This window comes from Lipophrys pholis, assembly GCF_963383615.2.
Source record: "Lipophrys pholis genome assembly, chromosome: 7".
Classification (NCBI taxonomy): Eukaryota; Metazoa; Chordata; class Actinopteri; order Blenniiformes; family Blenniidae; genus Lipophrys; species Lipophrys pholis.
In genome coordinates this window covers 33632141-33652460 of record NC_137638.1, presented here as the reverse complement: position 1 = coordinate 33652460, position 20320 = coordinate 33632141, and positions in this window count along the sequence as shown.

Below are 20320 nucleotides of genomic sequence, written 5' to 3'. Positions count from 1 at the left end.
ACCTTTGAACAACTGGCCACTGGAGTCAAACCTGTAACCTGTAACGCCTGGAGTCAAACCTGGAGTCAAACCTGTAACCTGTAACGCCTGGAGTCAAGCCTGCAACCAGTAACGCCTGGAGTCAAACCTGTAACCTGTAACGCCTGGAGTCAAACCTGGAGTCAAACCTGTAACCTGTAACGCCTGGAGTCAAACCTGTAACCTGTAACGCCTGGAGTCAAGCCTGCAACCAGTAACGCCTGGAGTCAAACCTGGAGTCAAACCTGTAACCTGTAACGCCTGGAGTCAAGCCTGCAACCAGTAACGCCTGGAGTAAAACCTGGAGTCAAACCTGGAGTCAAACCTGCAACCAGTAATGCCTGGAGTCAAACCTGGAGTCAAACCTGCAACCTGTAACACCTGGAGTCAAACCTGGAGTCAAACCCACAACCTGTAACACCTGGAGTCGAATGTGCAACCTGTAACACCTGGAGTCAAACCTGGAGTCAAACCTTGAGTCAAACCTGGAGTGAAACCCACAACCTGTAACACCTGGAGTCAAACCTGGAGTCAAACCCACAACCTGTAACACCTGGAGTCAAACCTGGAGTCAAACCTGGAGTCAAACCCACAACCTGTAACACCTGGAGTCAAACCTGGAGTCAAACCTGGAGTCAAACCCACAACATGTAACACCTGGAGCCAAACCTGGAGTCAAACCTTGAGTCAAACCTGGAGTCAAACCTGCAACCTGTAACACCTGGAGTCAAACCTGGAGTCAAACCTGCAACCAGTAATGCCTGGAGTCAAACCTGGAGTCAAACCTGGAGTAAAACCTGCAACCAGTAACGCCTGGAGTCAAACCTGGAGTCAAACCTGCAACCTGTAACACCTGGAGTCAAATCTGGAGTGAAACCAACAACCTGTAACACCTGGAGTCAAACCTGGAGTCAAACCTGGAGTCAAAACTGGAGTCAAACCCACAACCTGTAACACCTGGAGTCAAACCTGGAGTCAAACCTGCATCCTGTAAAACCTGGAGTCAAACCTGGAGTCAAACCTGGAACCTCTAACACCTGGAGTCAAACCTGGAGTCAAACCTGCAACTTGTAACACCTGGAGTCAAACCTGGAGTCAAACCCACAACCTGTAACACCTGGAGTCACACCCACAACCTGTAACACCTGGAGTCAAACCTGGAGTCAAACCTGGAGTCAAACCTGCAACCTGTAACACCTGGAGTCAAACCTGGAGTCAAACCTGCAACCTGTAACACCTGGAGTCAAACCTGAAGTCAAACCTGCAACCTGTAACACCTGGAGTCAAACCTGGAACCTCTAACACCTGGAGTCAAACCTGGAGTAAAACCTTCAACCTGTAACACCTGGAGTCAAACCTGGAGTCAAACCTGCAACCTGTACCACCTGGAGTCAAACCTGCAACCTGTAACACCTGGAGTCAAACCTGGAACCTCTAACACCTGGAGTCAAACCTGGAGTAAAACCTTCAACCTGTAACACCTGGAGTCAAACCTGGAGTAAAACCTGCAACCTGTAACACCTGGAGTCAAACCTGGAGTCAAACCTGCAACCTGTAACACCTGGAGTCAAACCCACAACCTGTAACACCTGGAATCAAACCTGGAGTCAAACCTGGAGTCAAACCTGCAACCTGTAACACCTGGAGTCAAACCTGGAGTAAAACCTTCAACCTCTAACACCTGGAGTCAAACCTGGAGTCAAACCTGCAACCTGTAACACCTGGAGTCAAACCTGGAGTAAAAACCTTCAACCTCTAACACCTGGAGTCAAACCCGCAACCTGTAACACCTGGAGTAGAAACCTGGAGTCAAACCCACAACCTGTAACACCTGGAGTCAAACCTGGAGTCAAACCCACAACCTGTAACACCTGGAGTCAAACCTGGAGTCAAAACTGGAGTCAAACCCACAACCTGTAACACCTGGAGTCAAACCCACAACCTCTAACACCTGGAGTCAAACCTGGAGTCAAACCTGCATCCTGTAAAACCTGGAGTCAAACCTGGAGTCAAACCTGGAACCTCTAACACCTGGAGTCAAACCTGGAGTCAAACCTGCAACTTGTAACACCTGGAGTCAAACCTGGAGTCAAACCTACAACCTGTAACACCTGGAGTCACACCCACAACCTGTAACACCTGGAGTCAAACCTGGAGTCAAACCTGGAACCTCTAACACCTGGAGTCAAACCTGGAGTCAAACCTGGAACCTCTAAAACCTGGAGTCAAACCTGGAGTCAAACCTGCAACCTGTAACACCTGGAGTCAAACCTGGAGTCAAACCTGCAACCTGTAACACCTGGAGTAAAACCTGCAACCTGTAACATCTGGAGTCAAACCTGGAGTCAAACCTGCAACCTGTAACACCTGGAGTCAAACCTGGAACCTCTAACACCTGGAGTCAAACCTGGAGTAAAACCTTCAACCTGTAACACCTGGAGTCAAACCTGGAGTAAAACCTGCAACCTGTAACACCTGGAGTCAAACCTGGAGTCAAACCCACAACCTGTAACACCTGGAGTCAAACCTGGAGTCAAACCTGCAACCTGTAACACCTGGAGTCAAACCTGGAGTCAAACCCACAACCTGTAACACCTGGAGTCAAACCTGGAGTCAAACCTGCAACCTGTAACACCTGGAGTCAAACCTGGAACCTCTAACACCTGGAGTCAAACCTGGAGTCAAACCTGCAACCTGTAACACCTGGAGTCAAACCTGGAGTAAAACCTTCAACCTCTAACACCTGGAGTCAAACCTGGAGTCAAATCCGCAACCTGTAACACCTGGAGTCAAACCTGGAGTCAAACCTGCAACCTGTAACACCTGGAGTAGAAACCTGGAGTCAAACCCACAACCTGTAACACCTGGAGTCGAATGTGCAACCTGTAACACCTGGAGCCAAACCTGGAGTCAAACCTTGAGTCAAACCTGGAGTCAAACCTGCAACCTGTAACACCTGGAGTCAAACCTGGAGTCAAACCTTCAACCAGTAACCCCTGGAGTCAAACCTGGAGTCAAACCTGGAGTCAAACCTGGAGTCAAACCTGCAACCAGTAATGCCTGGAGTCAAACCTGGAGTCAAACCTGGAGTAAAACCTGCAACCAGTAACGCCTTGAGTCAAACCTGCAACCTGTAACACCTGGAGTCAAACCTGGAGTGAAACCAACAACCTGTAACACCTGGAGTCAAACCCACAACCTGTAACACCTGGAGTCAAACCTGGAGTCAAACCCACAACCTGTAACACCTGGAGTCAAACCTGGAGTCAAACCTGCATCCTGTAAAACCTGGAGTCAAACCTGGGGTCAAACCTGGAACCTCTAACACCTGGAGTCAAACCTGGGGTCAAACCTGCAACTTGTAACACCTGGAGTCAAACCTGGAGTCAAACCCACAACCTGTAACACCTGGAGTCACACCCACAACCTGTAACACCTGGAGTCAAACCTGGAGTCAAACCTGGAGTCAAACCTGCAACCTGTAACACCTGGAGTCAAACCTGGAACCTCTAACACCTGGAGTCAAACCTGGAGTCAAACCTGCAACCTGTAACACCTGGAGTCAAACCTGGAACCTCTAACACCTGGAGTCAAACCTGGAGTAAAACCTTCAACCTGTAACACCTGGAGTCAAACCTGGAGTCAAACCTGCAACCTGTAACACCTGGAGTAAAACCTGCAACCTGTAACACCTGGAGTCAAACCTGGAGTCAAACCTGCAACCTGTAACACCTGGAGTCAAACCTGGAGTAAAACCTTCAACCTGTAACACCTGGAGTCAAACCTGGAGTAAAACCTGCAACCTGTAACACCTGGAGTCAAACCTGGAGTCAAACCTGCAACCTGTAACACCTGGAGTCAAACCCACAACCTGTAACACCTGGAGTCAAACCTGGAGTCAACCTGGAGTCAAACCTGCAACCTGTAACACCTGGAGTCAAACCTGGAGTCAAACCTGCAACCTGTAACACCTGGAGTCAAACCTGAAACCTCTAACACCTGGAGTCAAACCTGGAGTCACACCCACAACCTGTAACACCTGGAGTCAAACCTGGAGTCAAACCTGGAGTCACACCCACAACCTGTAACACCTGGAGTCAAACCTGGAGTCAAACCTGGAGTCAAACATGCAACCTGTAACACCTGGAGTCAAACCTGGAACCTCTAACACCTGGCGTCAAACCTGGAGTCAAACCCACAACCTGTAACACCTGGAATCAAACCTGGAGTCAAACCTGGAGTCAAACCCGCAACCTGTAACACCTGGAGTAGAAACCTGGAGTCAAACCCACAACCTGTAACACCTGGAGTCAAACCTGGAGTCAAACCCACAACCTGTAACACCTGGAGTCAAACCTGGAGTCAAAACTGGAGTCAAACCCACAACCTGTAACACCTGGAGTCAAACCTGGAACCTCTAACACCTGGAGTCAAACCTGGAGTCACACCCACAACCTGTAACACCTGGAGTCAAACCTGGAGTCAAACCTGGAGTCAAACCTTGAGTCAAACCCACAACCTGTAACACCTGGAGTCAAAACTGGAGTCAAAACTGGAGTCAAACCCACAACCTGTAACACCTGGAGTCAAACCCACAACCTGTAACACCTGGAGTCAAACCTGGAGTTAAACCTGGAGTCAAACCTGCAACGTGTCACGCCTGGAGTCAAACCTGGAGTCAAACCTGCAACCTGTAACCCTGGAGTCAAACCTGGAGTCAAACCTGCAACCAGTAACGCCTGGAGTCAAACCTGGAGTCAAACCCGCAACCTGTAACGCCTGGAGTCAAACCTGGAGTCAAACCTGCAACCTGTAACCCTGGAGTCAAACCTGGAGACAAACCTGCAACCAGTAACCCCTGGAGTCAAACCTGGAGTCAAACCTGGAGTCAAACCTGGAGTCAATCCTGCAACCAGTAATGCCTGGAGTCAAACCTGGAGTCAAACCTGGAGTCAAACCTGCAACCTGTAACACCTGGAGTCAAACCTGGAGTCAAACCTTCAACCTGTAACACCTGGAGTCAAACCTGGAGTCAAACCTTGAACCTCTAACACCTGGAGTCAGACCTGGAGTCAAACCCGCAACCTGTAATGCCTGGAGTAGAAACCTTGAGTCGAACCCACAACCTGTAACACCTGGAGTCAAACCTGGAGTCAAACCCACAACCTGTAACACCTGGAGTCAAACCTGGAGTCAAACCCACAACCTGTAACACCTGGAGTCAAACCTGGAGTCAAACCCACAACCTGTAACACCTGGAGTCAAACCTGCAACCTGTAACACCTGGAGTCAAACCTGGAGTCAAACCCACAACCTGTAACACCTGGAGTCAAACCTGGAGTCAAACCTGGAGTTAAACCTGGAGTCAAACCCACAACCTGTAACACCTGGAGTCAAACCTGGAGTCAAACCTGCACCATGCAGCCTGAAATCTCTAGGACCAGCCCAGGTGTCTGTAGAACATCATGACAGTGTGACAGGAAAGAGGAAAGGTCCATCATCGTGGAGGAGGAGGGGGTAGAGGAGCGGGAGGTAGAGGAGGAGGAGGAGCAGGAGCAGGAGGTAGAGGAGGAGGAGGAGGAGGTAGAGGAGCAGGAGGAGGAGGAGGAGCAGGAGCAGGAGGTAGAGGAGGAGGAGGAGGAGGTAGAGGAGCAGGAGGAGGAGGAGAAGAACGGAGGAGGACCAGGAGGAGGAGGAGGAGGAGGAGGAGGAGCAGGAGCAGGATCAGGAGGGGGTAGAGGAGGAGGAGGACCAGGAGGAGGACCAGGAGGAGGAGGGGGTAGAGGACCAGGAGGAGGAGGAGGAGGAGAAGGAGAAGGAGAAGGAGAAGGAGGAGGAGCAGGAGCAGGAGCAGGAGCAGGAGCAGGAGCAGGAGGGGGTAGAGGAGCAGGAGGAGGAGAAGGAGGGAGGAGGAGGGGGTAGAGGAGCAGGAGGAGGAGGAGGAGCAGGAGCAGGATCAGGAGGGGGTAGAGGAGCAGGAGGATGGAGGAGGACCAGGAGGAGGAGGGGGTAGATGAGCAGGAGGAGGAGGAGGACCAGGAGGAAGAGGAGGAGAAGGAGAAGGAGGAGGAGGAGGAGGAGAAGGAGCATGAGCAGGAGCAGGATCAGGAGGGGGTAGAGGAGGACCAGGAGGAGGAGGGGGTAGAGGAGGAGGAGGAGGAGAACAGAGGAGGACCAGGAGGAGGAGGAGGAGCAGGAGCAGGATCAGGAGGGGGTAGAGGAGCAGGAGGATGGAGGAGGACCAGGAGGAGGAGGGGGTAGATGAGCAGGAGGAGGAGGAGGACCAGGAGGAAGAGGAGGAGAAGGAGGAGGAGGAGGAGAAGGAGCAGGAGCAGGAGCAGGATCAGGAGGGGGTAGAGGAGGACCAGGAGGAGGAGGGGGTAGAGGAGGAGGAGGAGGAGAACAGAGGAGGACCAGGAGGAGGAGGAGGAGCAGGATCAGGATCAGGAGGGGGTAGAGGAGCAGGAGGATGGAGGAGGACCAGGAGGAGGAGGGGGTAGAGGAGCAGGAGGAGGAGGAGGAGGAGAAGGGAGGAGAAGGAGAAGGAGAAGGAGCAGGAGCAGGAGGGGGTAGAGGAGCGCGAGGAGGAGGAGGAGGGAGGAGGACCAGGAGGAGGAGGGGGTAGAGGAGCAGGAGGAGGTGGAGGAGGAGGAGAACGGAGGAGGACCAGGAGGAGGAGGAGGAGCAGGAGCAGGATGAGGAGGAAGAGGACCAGGAGGAGGAGGAGGAGGAGCAGGAGCAGGAGGGGGTAGAGGAGCAGGAGCAGGAGGAGGAGGAGGAGGAGGAGGGAGGAGGGAGGAGGACCAGCAGGAAGAGGAGGAAGAGGACCAGGAGGAGGAGGAGCACCAGACCCAGGATAGTGGAAGCTGCACCTGCCAACAACAGGGCCTCTGTAGGCCGATTCACTCATGTCACCCCCCTACCCCCACCCCCTCCACCGGACCGGAGCTGCCGCTTCACCCCGCCCCGCCGCCCCGCTTCCTTCCAGCTCGGTCCCGGTAAGGTCCGGCAACTCCTCCGTTGCCGTTCCTCCCGGTAGCCACTCCTTGAACCGGGCCGCGACGACACGCAGCGACGACACGCAGCCCCGCAACAACAGCGCGTCCTGCGGAGCCGCCGCACGCCCCGCATCACCGACAGCGAGGCGGCGGCTGACAGCGAGCCGCGTCCGTCCGTACCGACCCAACCGGAGACACACTCACCTGTTTCCCGGTGGAGACGGACGATGTGCGGCTACAGGCTGGAGGTCCGCACCGCCGCTACCGCTCCGTCCTCCATCTTCCCTGTGTGTGTGTGTGTGTGTGTGTGTGTGTGTGTGTGTGTGTGTGTGTGTGTGTGTGTGTGTGTGTGTGTGTGTGTGTGTGTGTCAGTGACAGGGGCGGAACAAGCATTTCGGGGCTGAAGACACCAGGAGCAGTGAGACAGGAGAGTTTCTGCAGCTCCAGTCTCCATCCAAACATCCCATCCAGAATTAAACAAGGTTACAAACAACAATCAACATCCCTCAAATGTTTGAAGTACTTGTTCAACACTGAAAACACAATTTTAATAAGATTACTAGGATAAAATGAGTGAAGTGTTATTTAATCGTCCATTGTCCTGACAAACTGTCCAGTAATCATTATTCCGACTGTTGATGTTGTTGCCATGGTGATTGGAGGGGCGTGTTGGGGGGAGGGGTGAGGAAGAGGGAATGCTGGGAGGATCTAGTTCTGCTATTAATGTTGGCGTCATGATGGCCGACTTAAGTAAGAACAAACCGGCGTATTGCAGTACCCAGGTGTTGCCATCAGGTGGCGATGCGTTGGACCCGCAGTGGGAATCGGAGCTGACTGGTGTCGGAGGCGGTTTTGCAGCTCGTGGCCAAAACAGGAGCCTGATGGAAGGCGTGGCTTAGTGTTGGGACCAGGCCTGCTCGGCCCGCTGGCTGCAAACTGTGGACTGGATTTCCTGAAGGGAGGCGGGTCTCAATGAGACCAGGAGGAATGAGTCAGCAAATCCAGTCCACAGTTTGCAGCCAGCGAGCAGGCTAGGGAAGTAGCACTGTGCTATCCAACTTTTCATGGCAACATGTTGCTGTTTGGACGGATTTTGCACTCAAAACACCACAAAGCAACACAGCAACGTGGATGTTAGCAACGTGGATGTTAGCAACGTGGATGTTAGCAAAGCAACACAGCAACGTGGATGTTAGCAAAGCAACACAGCAACGTGGATGTTAGCAAAGCAACACAGCAACGTGCAATGTTAGCAAAGCAACACAGCAACGTGGATGTTAGCAAAGCAACACAACATGCAATGTCAGTAAAGCAACATAGCAACGTGGCTGTTAGCAAAGCCGTAGCACAGCGAGGCGGCGCTCTGCAGCCAGACGTCAGCGTTTTCAAACTCCAGCTCTGGGAGGAGAACAGCTCTGACATCAGAACAATGAGCAGCAGCTCCTCCAGGCTGTCAGCAGGAGATTCACTCCTCCGTGAAGCTGCGTCCTACTCCACGCTAAACTCCCTGAAAATAGTCCCAATGGTTGGAGCTGCGTTAGAGCTGGAAACATTGTGTTGCTGCTGCCTTGCTCAAGAATTTCCCCAGGGATTAATAAAGTCATTCTGAGCTTTTAAAGATAGAACTAGAGTATTATGAGATGATGACGTCACGCAGACCCCCACATTGTCCACATGGAACTAAAATACTTTGTACTGCTTCCTTTACTGACCTGATACTAACCTCAAGTTGTCTTTAGAGAGAATACATGCAAATATTCCTACATCTAATACTTTACTATAGAGAGGAGTTTATTACAGCCTCGTATAGAATCAATTTTTTTTTTTTTACTCATTCATTTCAGCCATGTAACATTTAATACATTTTGCACAATAACATACATATCCTACATCCCTATACACACACATCCAAAACTACGTACAGCATTTAATGTTAATAAAGAAATGATGGCTTACGAAAATATATATGTTCTACCTTCAATAATATAAATGTTCAATAATTAGATTGTAAATTGCTAGGTTCAGACTTCCTGTTCTTCAGAATGTATTTTATGTTGTTTATTGTTCATCTTTGCCTTAGCGCCTTTATTTTGACACAGGAAGTGATTCACCGTTAGTAACAAGTAAAGCTCAGAGAAGAGTTGTATGATTCCTTCCAAACATCCTCTTTCTTCAGTTTGTATGTGTGCAATCCATCAGGAGGCAGTACCTGGAAGTTGTGTGTTGGCCTAGTATGGCAATGACTTATTAGAGTATTTGTTAGCATGAGCGCTCATTAGCATGTGTACTGGGGGAGGCAGTTTGTTAAGACAGTTATATGTGCTAGTTGTTGTTTACCTGTGTACCAGCTTTGTATCTTAGTAACAGAGATTCTGTGTCTTTTCTTTTTGAGTTTCACTCTGTTTGTTCGTCAGTGACTTACCAGGAGCAAGGCATTAAAGGAGCAAGGCATTAAAGGAGCAAGGCATTAAAGGAGCAAGGCATTAAAGGACCAAGGCATTAAAGGAGCAAGGCAGCTCACTTCCCTGGCTGGCTGTTTCATCTATGTCAACACTGCAGCACACTAATACACAGAGAGAACAGTACAATAGTTATAGATATTTAATCTATTTTTAAGTGTAATGACACATACATACATACATACATACATACGTACGTACGTACGTACATACATACATACATACATACATACATACATACATACATACATACATACATACATACATACATACATACATACATACGTACATACATACATACCTCATAGATCTGATTAACACGCCTGAAAAGGGGCAGGAAGCAGTAAACCTATCAAATCCTACCTCTTCTTCAATATTTAATAGTTATAATTATCTTTCTGTATTAAGAATATTACTATTGTATATTTAAATACAACAGTGAGAATGTTGTCTAATATAGAACACACACACACACACACACGCACACACACACACACACACAGTATACAGGAGAACCAGGAAAAGAGAGAAAGAGTAGAAATTAATATTTTCCCATTATTTCCTCCAGCTTTAGTAATTTGGAGGCTCCTGGTCAGCCAACATGGCAACCTGCTGTTTAGCTGCAGAATTACTTCTGATGGTCGTTAAATTCAGCTTTTCAAAGTAAAGGATGACTTTCACTTTCTAAATCAGCCGTCGGGGAAACTTTTTGTCTTAATATTATTCCACTGGGTACTTTGCTGCTCTGGAGTCACAGTGCTGCTCTGGAGTCATTATGTTGCTCTGGAGTCACGGCGCTGCTCTGGAGTCATTATGTTGCTCTGGAGTCACGGCGCTGCTCTGGAGTCATTATGTTGCTCTGGAGTCATTATGTTACTCTGGAGTCACGGTGCTGCTCTGTAGACATGTTGCTCTGGCGTCACAGTGCTGCTCTGGAGTCACAGTGTTGCTCTTGAGTCATTGTGTTGCTCTGGAGTCATGGTGCTGCTCTGGAGTCACGGTGCTGCGCTGGAGTCATTATGTTGCTTTGGAGTCACAGTGTTGCTCTGGAGTCATTTTATTGCTCTGGAGTCAAGGTGCTGCTCTGGAGTCATGGTGCTGCTCTTGGATCATGGTGCTGCTCTGTAGTCATTATGTTGCTCTGGAGTCACAGTGTTGATCTTGAGTCATTGTGTTGCTCTGGAGTCATGGTGCTGCTCTGGAGTCACAGTGTTGCTCTGGAGTCATTATGTTGCTCTGGAGTCACAGTGTTGCTCTGCAGTCATTATGTTGCTCTGGAGTCAAGGTGCTGCTCTGGAGTCACGGTGCTGCGCTGGAGTCATTATGTTGCTTTGGAGTCATTATGTTACTCTGGAGTCACGGTGCTGCTCTGTAGTCATGTTGCTCTGGAGTCACGGTGCTGCTATGGAGTCATTACGTTGCTCTGGAGTCAAGGTGCTGCTCTGGAGTCATGGTGCTGCTCTTGGGTCATGGTGCTGCTCTGTAGTCATTATGTTGCTCTGGAGTCACAGTGTTGATCTTGAGTAGTGTGTTGCTCTGGAGTCATGGTGCTGCTCTGGAGTCACGGTGCTGCGCTGGAGTCATTATGTTGCTTTGGAGTCACAGTGTTGCTCTGGAGTCATTATGTTGTTCTGGAGTCATTATGTTGCTCTAGAGTCATTCTGTTGCTCTGGAGTCAAGGTGCTGCTCTGGAGTCACATTGTTGCTCTGGAGTCATTATGTTGCTCTGGAGTCAAGGTGCTGCTCTGGGGTCATGGTGCTTCTCTGTAGTCATTATGTTGCTCTGGAGTCAGTGTTGATCTTGAGTATTGTGTTGCTCTGGAGTCATGGTGCTGCTCTGGAGTCACGGTGCTGCGCTGGAGTCATTATGTTGCTTTGGAGTCACAGTGTTGCTCTGGAGTCATTATGTTGCTCTGGAGTCATTATGTTGCTCTAGAGTCATTCTGTTGCTCTGGAGTCAAGGTGCTGCTCTGGATTCAAGGTGCTGCTCTGGAGTCACATTGTTGCTCTGGAGTCTTTATGTTGCTCTGGAGTCACAGTGTTGCTCTGCAGTCATGTTGCGCTGGAGTCAAGGTGCTGCTCTGGAGTAACGGCGCTGCGCTGGAGTCATTATGTTGCTCTGGAGTCAAGGTGCTGCTCTGGAGTCACGGTGCTGCGCTGGAGTCAAGGTGCTGCTCTGGAGTCATTATGTTGCTCTGGAGTCATTCTGTTGCTCTGGAGTCAAGGTGCTGCTCTGGAGTCACAGTGTTGCTCTGGAGTCATTATGTTGCTCTGGAGTCACAGTGTTGCTCTGCAGTCATTATGTTGCTCTGGAGTCAAGGTGCTGCTCTGGAGTCATTATGTTGCTCTGGAGTCACAGTGTTGCTCTGCAGTCATTATGTTGCGCTGGAGTCAAGGTGCTGCTCTGGAGTCATTATGTTGCTCTGGAGTCACAGTGTTGCTCTGCAGTCATGTTGCGCTGGAGTCAAGGTGCTGCTCTGGAGTAACGGCGCTGCGCTGGAGTCATTATGTTGCTCTGGAGTCACGGTGCTGCAGACAGAGGGTAAGGGTACTGTAGGAGCCAACTGGGGCAATGGAGGAGGAAGCAGGTGTTGACCTTATCCCAGCCAGCCTGACACTGGGCTGGGGAGGGGTCGCCTCGGTAGGGGCGCCTGACGCGCTAGGCGGCTATTGTTTACCTTTTGCTTCGTGTCCATCAACTGAGTCTAACGATCCGGTAAGATACAAAAATCTCTTGATTTCAGTGCAAATTATATTAGTTCAAAGTTCCAGTCACCAGAGCACAAAACACGAGCATATTCTGATAAACTCCGCCAGAGCGGTCAAAAACCTGTGTGCCCTTCCGGGGTCAACACCTGTTTCCTCCTCCATTGCCCCCGTCATGACGTCAGTGACACACACACACCCACACAGGTCAAAACACTCAGACACAATCCAATAATATCACATTTGGCTCCTACAGGTACGATCATCTGTGTAGAATCCCGTCTGCAGTGCAAAAGTGAGTTTCCTCCCCGTTCTTCACCCCTGTGCTCGCTTCATATTTCAAATCTGAGCCTTTTTGAAACAGTGTCGTGTTGGACATCGTTTCAGGTCTTGACTGAGTTTGTTCAAAATTCTCCTCCTCCTCCTGGTGGCTCCTCCCTCCACTGACTGAAGAGCTCCTCCTCCTGGTGGCTCCTCCCTCCGCTGACTGAAGAGCTCCTCCTCCCCATGGTAGCTCCTCCTCCTCCTCCTCCTGGTGGCTCCTCCCTCCGCTGACTGAAGAGCTCCTCCTCCTGGTGGCTCCTCCCTCCGCTGACTGAAGAGCTCCTCCTCCCCATGGTAGCTCCTCCTCCTCCTCCTCCTGGTGGCTCCTCCCTCCGCTGACTGAAGAGCTCCTCCTCCCCATGGTAGCTCCTCCTCCTCCTCCTCCTCCTGGTGGCTCCTCCCTCCGCTGACTGAAGAGCTCCTCCTCCCCATGGTAGCTCCTCCTCCTCCTCCTCCTCCTGGTGGCTCCTCCCTCCGCTGACTGAAGAGCTCCTCCTCCTCATGGTAGCTCCTCCTCCTCCTCCTCGTGGTAGCTCCTCCTCCTCCTCTCTATCAGTCTGGATATTGTCTGGTAGTTGCATATTTCTAGCTTTGTGCTTTAATTACCAGATTTGATAGTTTCAGTAGCTGAAATTAACAAATAAACCATTGGGAACCTTGAGTACCAGTCAGATGGTCCTGAAAGTGAACAGTGTCAGTGACATGTCCAAAGAAATGCTTGGCATGACGGGCAGCGAGCCCCACGATGACGGACAATGAGCCCCACGATGACGGACCTGTAGTCCCAGCATCCTGTCTACCTGTAGTCCCCGCCTCCTGGCTACCTGTAGTCCCCGCCTCCTGTCTATCTGTAGTCCCAGCATCCTGTCTACCTGTACTCCCCGCCTCCTGTCTACCTGTAGTCCCAGCATCCTGTCTACCTGTAGTCCCCGCCTCCTGGCTACCTGTAGTCCCAGCATCCTGTCTACCTGTAGTCCCCGCCTCCTGTCTACCTGTAGTCCCAGCATCCTGTCTACCTGTAGTCCCAGCCTCCAGTCTACCTGTAGTCCCATCCTCCTGTCTACATGTAGTCCCCGCCTCCTGGCTACCTGTAGTCCCAGCGTCCTGGCTACCTGTAGTCCCAGCGTCCTGACTACCTGTATTCCCCGCCCCCTTACTACCTGTAGTCCCCGCCTCCTGTCTACCTGTAGTCCCAGCATCCTGTCTACCTGTAGTCCCCGCCTCCTGGCTACCTGTAGTCCCAGCCTCCTGTAGTCCCCGCCTCCTGGCTACCTGTAGTCCCAGCCTCCTGGCTACCTGTAGTCCCCGCCTCCTGGCTCCCTGTATTCCCAGTATCCTGTCTTCCTGTAGTCCCCGCCTCCTGGCTACCTGTAGTCCCAGCATCCTGTCTACCTGTAGTCCCCGCCTCCTGGCTACCTGTAGTCCCAGCATCCTGTCTACCTGTAGTCCAAGCATCCTGTCTACCTGTAGTCCCCGCCTCCTGGCTACCTGTAGTCCCAGCATCCTGTCTACCTGTAGTCCAAGCATCCTGTCTACCTGTAGTCCCCGCCTCCTGGCTACCTGTAGTCCAAGCATCCTGTCTACCTGTAGTCCCCGCCTCCTGGCTCCCTGTATTCCCAGTATCCTGTCTTCCTGTAGTCCCCGCCTCCTGTCTACCTGTAGTCCCAGCCTCCTGTCTACCTGTAGTCCCAGCCTCCTGTCTACCTGTAGTCCCATCCTCCTGTCTACCTGTAGTCCAAGCATCCTGTCTACCTGTAGTCCCCGCCTCCTGTCTACCTGTAGTCCCAGCCTCCTGTCTACCTGTAGTCCCATCCTCCTGTCTACCTGTAGTCCCATCCTCCTGTCTACCTGTAATCCCAGCCTCCTGTAGTCCCAGCCTCCTGTCTTCCTGTAGGCCCATCCTCCTGTCTTCCTGTAGTCCCAGCCTCCTGACTACCTGTAGTCCCCCCCTCCTGTCTTCCTGTAGTCCCCGCCTCCCGTCTACCTGTAGTCCCAGCCTCCTGTCTACCTGTAGTCCCAGCCTCCTGTCTACCTGTAGTTCCAACCTCCTGTCTTCCTGTAGTCCCAGCCTCCTGTCTACCTGTAGTCCCATCCTCCTGGCTACCTGTAGTCCCAGCCTCCTGTCTTCCTGTAGTCCCAACCTCCTGTCTACCTGTAGTCCCAGCCTCCTGGCTACCTGTAGTCCCAGCCTCCTGTCTACCTGTAGTCCCAGCCTCCTGTCTACCTGTAGTCCCAGCCTCCTGGCGACCTGTAGTCCCAGCCTCCTGTCTACCTGTAGTCCCCCCCTCCTGGCTACCTGTAGTCCCCCCCTCCTGGCTACCTGTAGTCCCAGCATCCTTTCTACCTGTAGTCCCATCCTCCTGGCTACCTGTAGTCCCCGCCTCCTGGCTACCTGTAGTCCCCCCCTCCTGGCTACCTGTAGTCCCCCCCTCCTGGCTACCTGTAGTCCCAGCCTCCTGTCTACCTGTAGTCCCCCCCTCCTGGCTACCTGTAGTCCCCCCCTCCTGTCTACCTGTAGTCCCCCCCTCCTGGCTACCTGTAGTCCCCCCCTCCTGGCTACCTGTAGTCCCAGCCTCCTGTCTACCTGTAGTCCCCGCCTCCTGGCTACCTGTAGTCCCAGCCTCCTGTCTACCTGTAGTCCCCCCCTCCTGGCTACCTGTAGTCCCCGCCTCCTGTCTACCTGTAGTCCCCCCCTCCTGGCTACCTGTAGTCCCAGCCTCCTGTCTACCTGTAGTCCCCCCCTCCTGGCGACCTGTAGTCCCAGCCTCCTGACTACCTGTAGTCCCCCCCTCCTGTCTACCTGTAGTCCCCGCCTCCTGTCTACCTGTAGTCCCCGCCTCCTGGCTACCTGTAGTCCCAGCCTCCTGTCTACCTGTAGTCCCCCCCTCCTGGCGACCTGTAGTCCCAGCCTCCTGACTAATGGTGAGGTGAGGTCCGCTGCCAGTTAGTTGCAGAAACACTAAGAGTACAAACAAAGAAACCAGAAGTCGAGGAACCAATGAGCTTTATTTTCAGGGTAAACAAAGAACAAAACAGTGAAAGTGAAGATGAAATACATTTCCTCTATAAATAAATAGAAATGAATGAGATGACAGGGAGATTCATTAGACTGAAAACAGCACAAAAATAAATTAGAACCAATCAGGAGCTACATGATTGTTTTTCAAACTGCTGCATAGATAGTCCCCCCATGGAACACAGTGAGTCAAAGTGATGAAGTTCTAACGTCACAACTGGAGGTTAGAAGAGAAGAACCACGTTACATGGAAGCACATCAACCCCCCCACCCCCACATGGTGACGGTACCAAGGTGCTGACGGAGGTGATGGTGTCACATGAGTCGTGCAGACATGACGATGCGTCAACACGTTTTTTAGTGGAAACGTCTGTGAAGAAACATGGATCTCATAGAGACGGAGCCGCAGGAAGCAACGCTCAGAAATCCACTTCCAGCTTTGCTGTCGGATGGAATCCTGATCGTTCCAACAAACTAGTCAGATCTTTTCCCAGGTTCTTTTCACTTCTTAAAATAGGAGCTGAATGAGGCAGGAGGCCGTGTTACTGCACCCAAAACACTTCCACTGCCCCCTAGTGGTTGGCTGCAACATTTCTTTACATGTTATGATGCTGAAGGTAAAAGGTAATGTCAGTAATGATTTTCAAAAAGACTAAAGCGTCATAAGTTAAAGTATTTAGGATTAGTGCCGTGATGACAGAAGCTGGAGCCCATTGCATTGTGGGTGATGGACCAGGATGAGTCCGGCTGCACCAACATGTCAATGTGTGTTTCTCCATGAACGTCCCAACGGAGCAGGACCATTCATACGTTCACTCATCCTGAACAAGTGTAGTACTACAGATACATGGCTGTGAAAAGGTATTACCCTCTTTTCAAAATTCTTCTCTTGTGACATATTCCCCACTTTAATATTTAAGATCATCAGACAAAGATAACCCAAGGAAACACCAAATGCAACTTTTAAAAGAGGATTTTATCTACGACAGATTAAAAACCTATTCAAGGCTCCCAAAGTGGTTTTCCCCTGAAGCTGGTAACAATTGACATCAAGTGTTTTCTGTCGCTGACGACGAGTCTTTCTTCTCTGGAGATAGTTTGTCCCACTCTTCTTTGCAGAATTGTTTGAATTGGGCAATATTGAAGGGTTTTCAAGCACAAACTGCCTTCATCAAGTCATACTACAGCATTTCCATGAGATTCAAGTCCAGACTTTGACAAGGCAGCTCCAAAACCTTCATTTGGTTTTTGAAGTCCTTCAGAGGCCGACATGCTGGGTGTTTTGGATCGATGTACTGCTGCAGAACCCAAGTGTGCTTCAGCTTGAGCTGACGAACTGATGGCAGAACATTCTCCTCCAGGATTCTCTGGTGGAGCAGAATTTGTGGTTCCACCAGTCACAGCAAGTGGTCCACGTCCTGAAGCAGCAAAGCCCCGGACCATTCACACCACCACCACCATGTTTGATTGTTGGTCTGATGAAATGCTGTGGTACTTTTACGCCAGATGTAACATGACACACACCCTCCAAAGATTTCAACTTTTGTCTTAAAGTCTTGGGGATCATTCAGATGTTTGCTTGCCTTTATGTTCCTTTTGGTCAGCAGTGGCTTTCACCTGGAACTCTGCCGTGGAGGCCATCTTTGCCCAGTTTCTTCCTTATTGTTGAGTCATAAACTCTGACCTTAACTGAGGCCAGGGAGGCCTGCCTTTCTTTAGATGCTGTCCTGGTTCCTTGGTGACCTCCTGGACGAGTCGTCGCTGGGTTCTTGGGTAGTTTAGATGTTGTCCTGGTTCCTTGGTGACCTCCTGGACGAGTCGTCGCTGGGTTCTTGGGTAGTTTAGATGTTGTCCTGGTTCCTTGGTGACCTCCTGGACGAGTCGTCGCTGGGTTCTTGGCTAGTTTAGATGTTGTCCTGGTTCCTTGGTGACCTCCTGGACGAGTCGTCTCTGGGTTCTTTGGTAGTTTAGGAGTTGTCCTGGTTCCTTGGTGACCTCCTGGACGAGTCGTCGCTGGGTTCTTGGGTAGTTTTGGTTGGCTGGCCACTCCTGCAGAGGTTCTCCACTGTTCCATGATTTCTCCATTTGTGAGTAATCGCTCGCTGTGGTTCACTGGAGGCCTAAAGCTTCTCAAAGGTCTTTGGAACCTTTCCAGACTGATGGAGAGCAATGACTTTCTTTCTCATCTGTTCCTGAGTTTCTTTGGAGCACAACATTGTGTTGCAGCTGTTCCAGATCTTTCATTTTGTCATCATCATCACTTAAAAATGTCATTTTGTCTTTACTTTGGTTATCTTTGTCTAATATTTAAATTAGCATATTTAAGTGGGGGTAATAATGTAGTCTGCATTATGAAGTCCCCGCCTCCTGTCTACCTGTAGTCCCCGCCTCCTGTCTACCTGTAGTCCCAGCCTCCCGGCTACCTGTAGTCCCCGCCTCCTGTCTACCTGTAGTCCCAGCCTCCCGGCGACCTGTAGTCCCAGCCTCCCGGCTACCTGTAGTCCCCGCCTCCCGTCTACCTGTAGTCCCCGCCTCCCGTCTACCTGTAGTCCCAGCCTCCCGTCTACCTGTAGTCCCCGCCTCCCGTCTACCTGTAGTCCCAGCCTCCTGTCTACCTGTAGTCCCCACCTCCTGTCTACCTGTAGTCCCAGCCTCCTGACGACCTGTAGTCCCCGCCTCCTGCCTACCTGTAGTCCCAGCCTCCTGTCTACCTGTAGTCCCCACATCCTGTCTACCTGTAGTCCCAGCCTCCTGTCTACCTGTAGTCCCAGCCTCCTGTCTACCTGTAGTCCCAACCTCCTGGCGACCTGTAGTCCCAGCCTCCTGTCTACCTGTAGTCCCAGCCTCCTGTCTACCTGTAGTCCCCGCATCCTGTCTACCTGTAGTCCCAGCCTCCTGTCTACCTGTAGTCCCCGCCTCCCGTCTACCTGTAGTCCCAGCCTCCCGTCTACCTGTAGTCCCCGCCTCCCGTCTACCTGTAGTCCCAGCCTCCCGTCTACCTGTAGTCCCAGCCTCCTGTCTACCTGTAGTCCCCGCCTCCTGCCTACCTGTAGTCCCAGCCTCCTGTCTACCTGTAGTCCCCACATCCTGTCTACCTGTAGTCCCAGCCTCCTGTCTACCTGTAGTCCCAGCATCCTGTCTTCCTGTAGTCCCAGCGTCCTGTCTACCTGTAGTCCCAGCCTCCTGGCTACCTGTAGTCCCAGCCTCCTGTCTACCCGTAGTCCCAGCCTCCTGACTACCTGTAGTCCCAGCCTCCTGTCTACCTGTAGTCCCCGCCTCCTGGCTACCTGTAGTCCCAGCGTCCTTTCTACCTGTAATCCCCGCCTCCTGTCTACCTGTAGTCCCCGCATCCTGTCTACCTGTAGTCCCAGCCTCCTGGCGACCTGTAGTCCCAGCCTCCCGTCTACCTGTAGTCCCCGCCTCCTGGCGACCTGTAGTCCCCCCCTCCTGGCTACCTGTAGTCCCAGCCTCCTGTCTACCTGTAGTCCCCACATCCTGTCTACCTGTAGTCCCAGCATCCTGTCTTCCTGTAGTCCCAGCGTCCTGTCTACCTGTAGTCCCAGGCTCCTGTCTACCTGTAGTCCCAGCCTCCTGTCTACCTGTAGTCCCAGCCTCCTGTCTACCCGTAGTCCCAGCCTCCTGACTACCTGTAGTCCCAGGCTCCTGTCTACCTGTAGTCCCCGCCTCCTGGCTACCTGTAGTCCCAGCGTCCTGTCTACCTGTAGTCCCAGCCTCCTGGCTACCTGTAGTCCCAGCCTCCTGTCTACCTGTAGTCCCCGCATCCTGTCTACCTGTAGTCCCAGCCTCCTGGCGACCTGTAGTCCCAGCCTCCCGTCTACCTGTAGTCCCCGCCTCCTGGCGACCTGTAGTCCCAGCCTCCTGGCGACCTGTAGTCCCAGCCACTCAGCCATCCCAGGCCAGTCACACTCGAGAAGCACCATTTACACAATAACGTCTACACGGATCAACAACTGTTGCAGCAACCTCTCCTAAGTTACTCATTATGTTGAAAATAAAAGCATGAATACCACCAGGCAGAGGAAACGGTTGTAATGCAGGTCCATGTCCAGATGTTTGACCATGTCTGCACTCATCAAATCATTGATCAGAATCATAAAGTCTACGTAGGATCGCAATTCTCACAAAAATCACAACAACCAGCGTTTTTCCCAAACAAACAGTTCCTCGGGAAGCGCTGGCTACAGGTTAGCTTCCACCAGGAGAAGTCAGTACCACAATCCCGCTGCTCAGCCTGAAGTAACGTGGCCTTGTCCAGTCCAGGAACATGGACTGCTTCAGGGAGTAGAAGCCTTCATGAGGCTTTGCTTGATGAGAACAGAGCAGCTTTCTGACTGCACGCTGCACAGTGGCAGCGCTGGAACCTCACTTCAAAATAGTGACTTTAAAGTATCTTCTGTTCAGGAACCTTTTCTGATGAAGATGCATCGATAACCTGAAGTGACTAAAAACCTGTTGCGGCTGCGGTGATGAAGGTGGCGCTACAGTCAAAGTTCCACTGGATCCCACATTGACCGATTCCTTCAAACAGCTCAGAGAATGAGGCTGAACACACCCGACACCAGGTTTCACCAGGTTTCACCAGGTTTCACTGTCCAGGGGCAAACAGACCGAGAAGTTACCCAGCAGGCACCAGGAGAAGATCCAGCCAGCCTGAGGAAGGACATGTGAGCGTCTTTGTTCTGTTCCACCGTCCTCACAACAAGCGCTAAACTGGAGCTAATGGACGTGAACAGCTTGGAAGGTTACTGTCACTTTAAATGCTTCTCATTAAGGAGGAC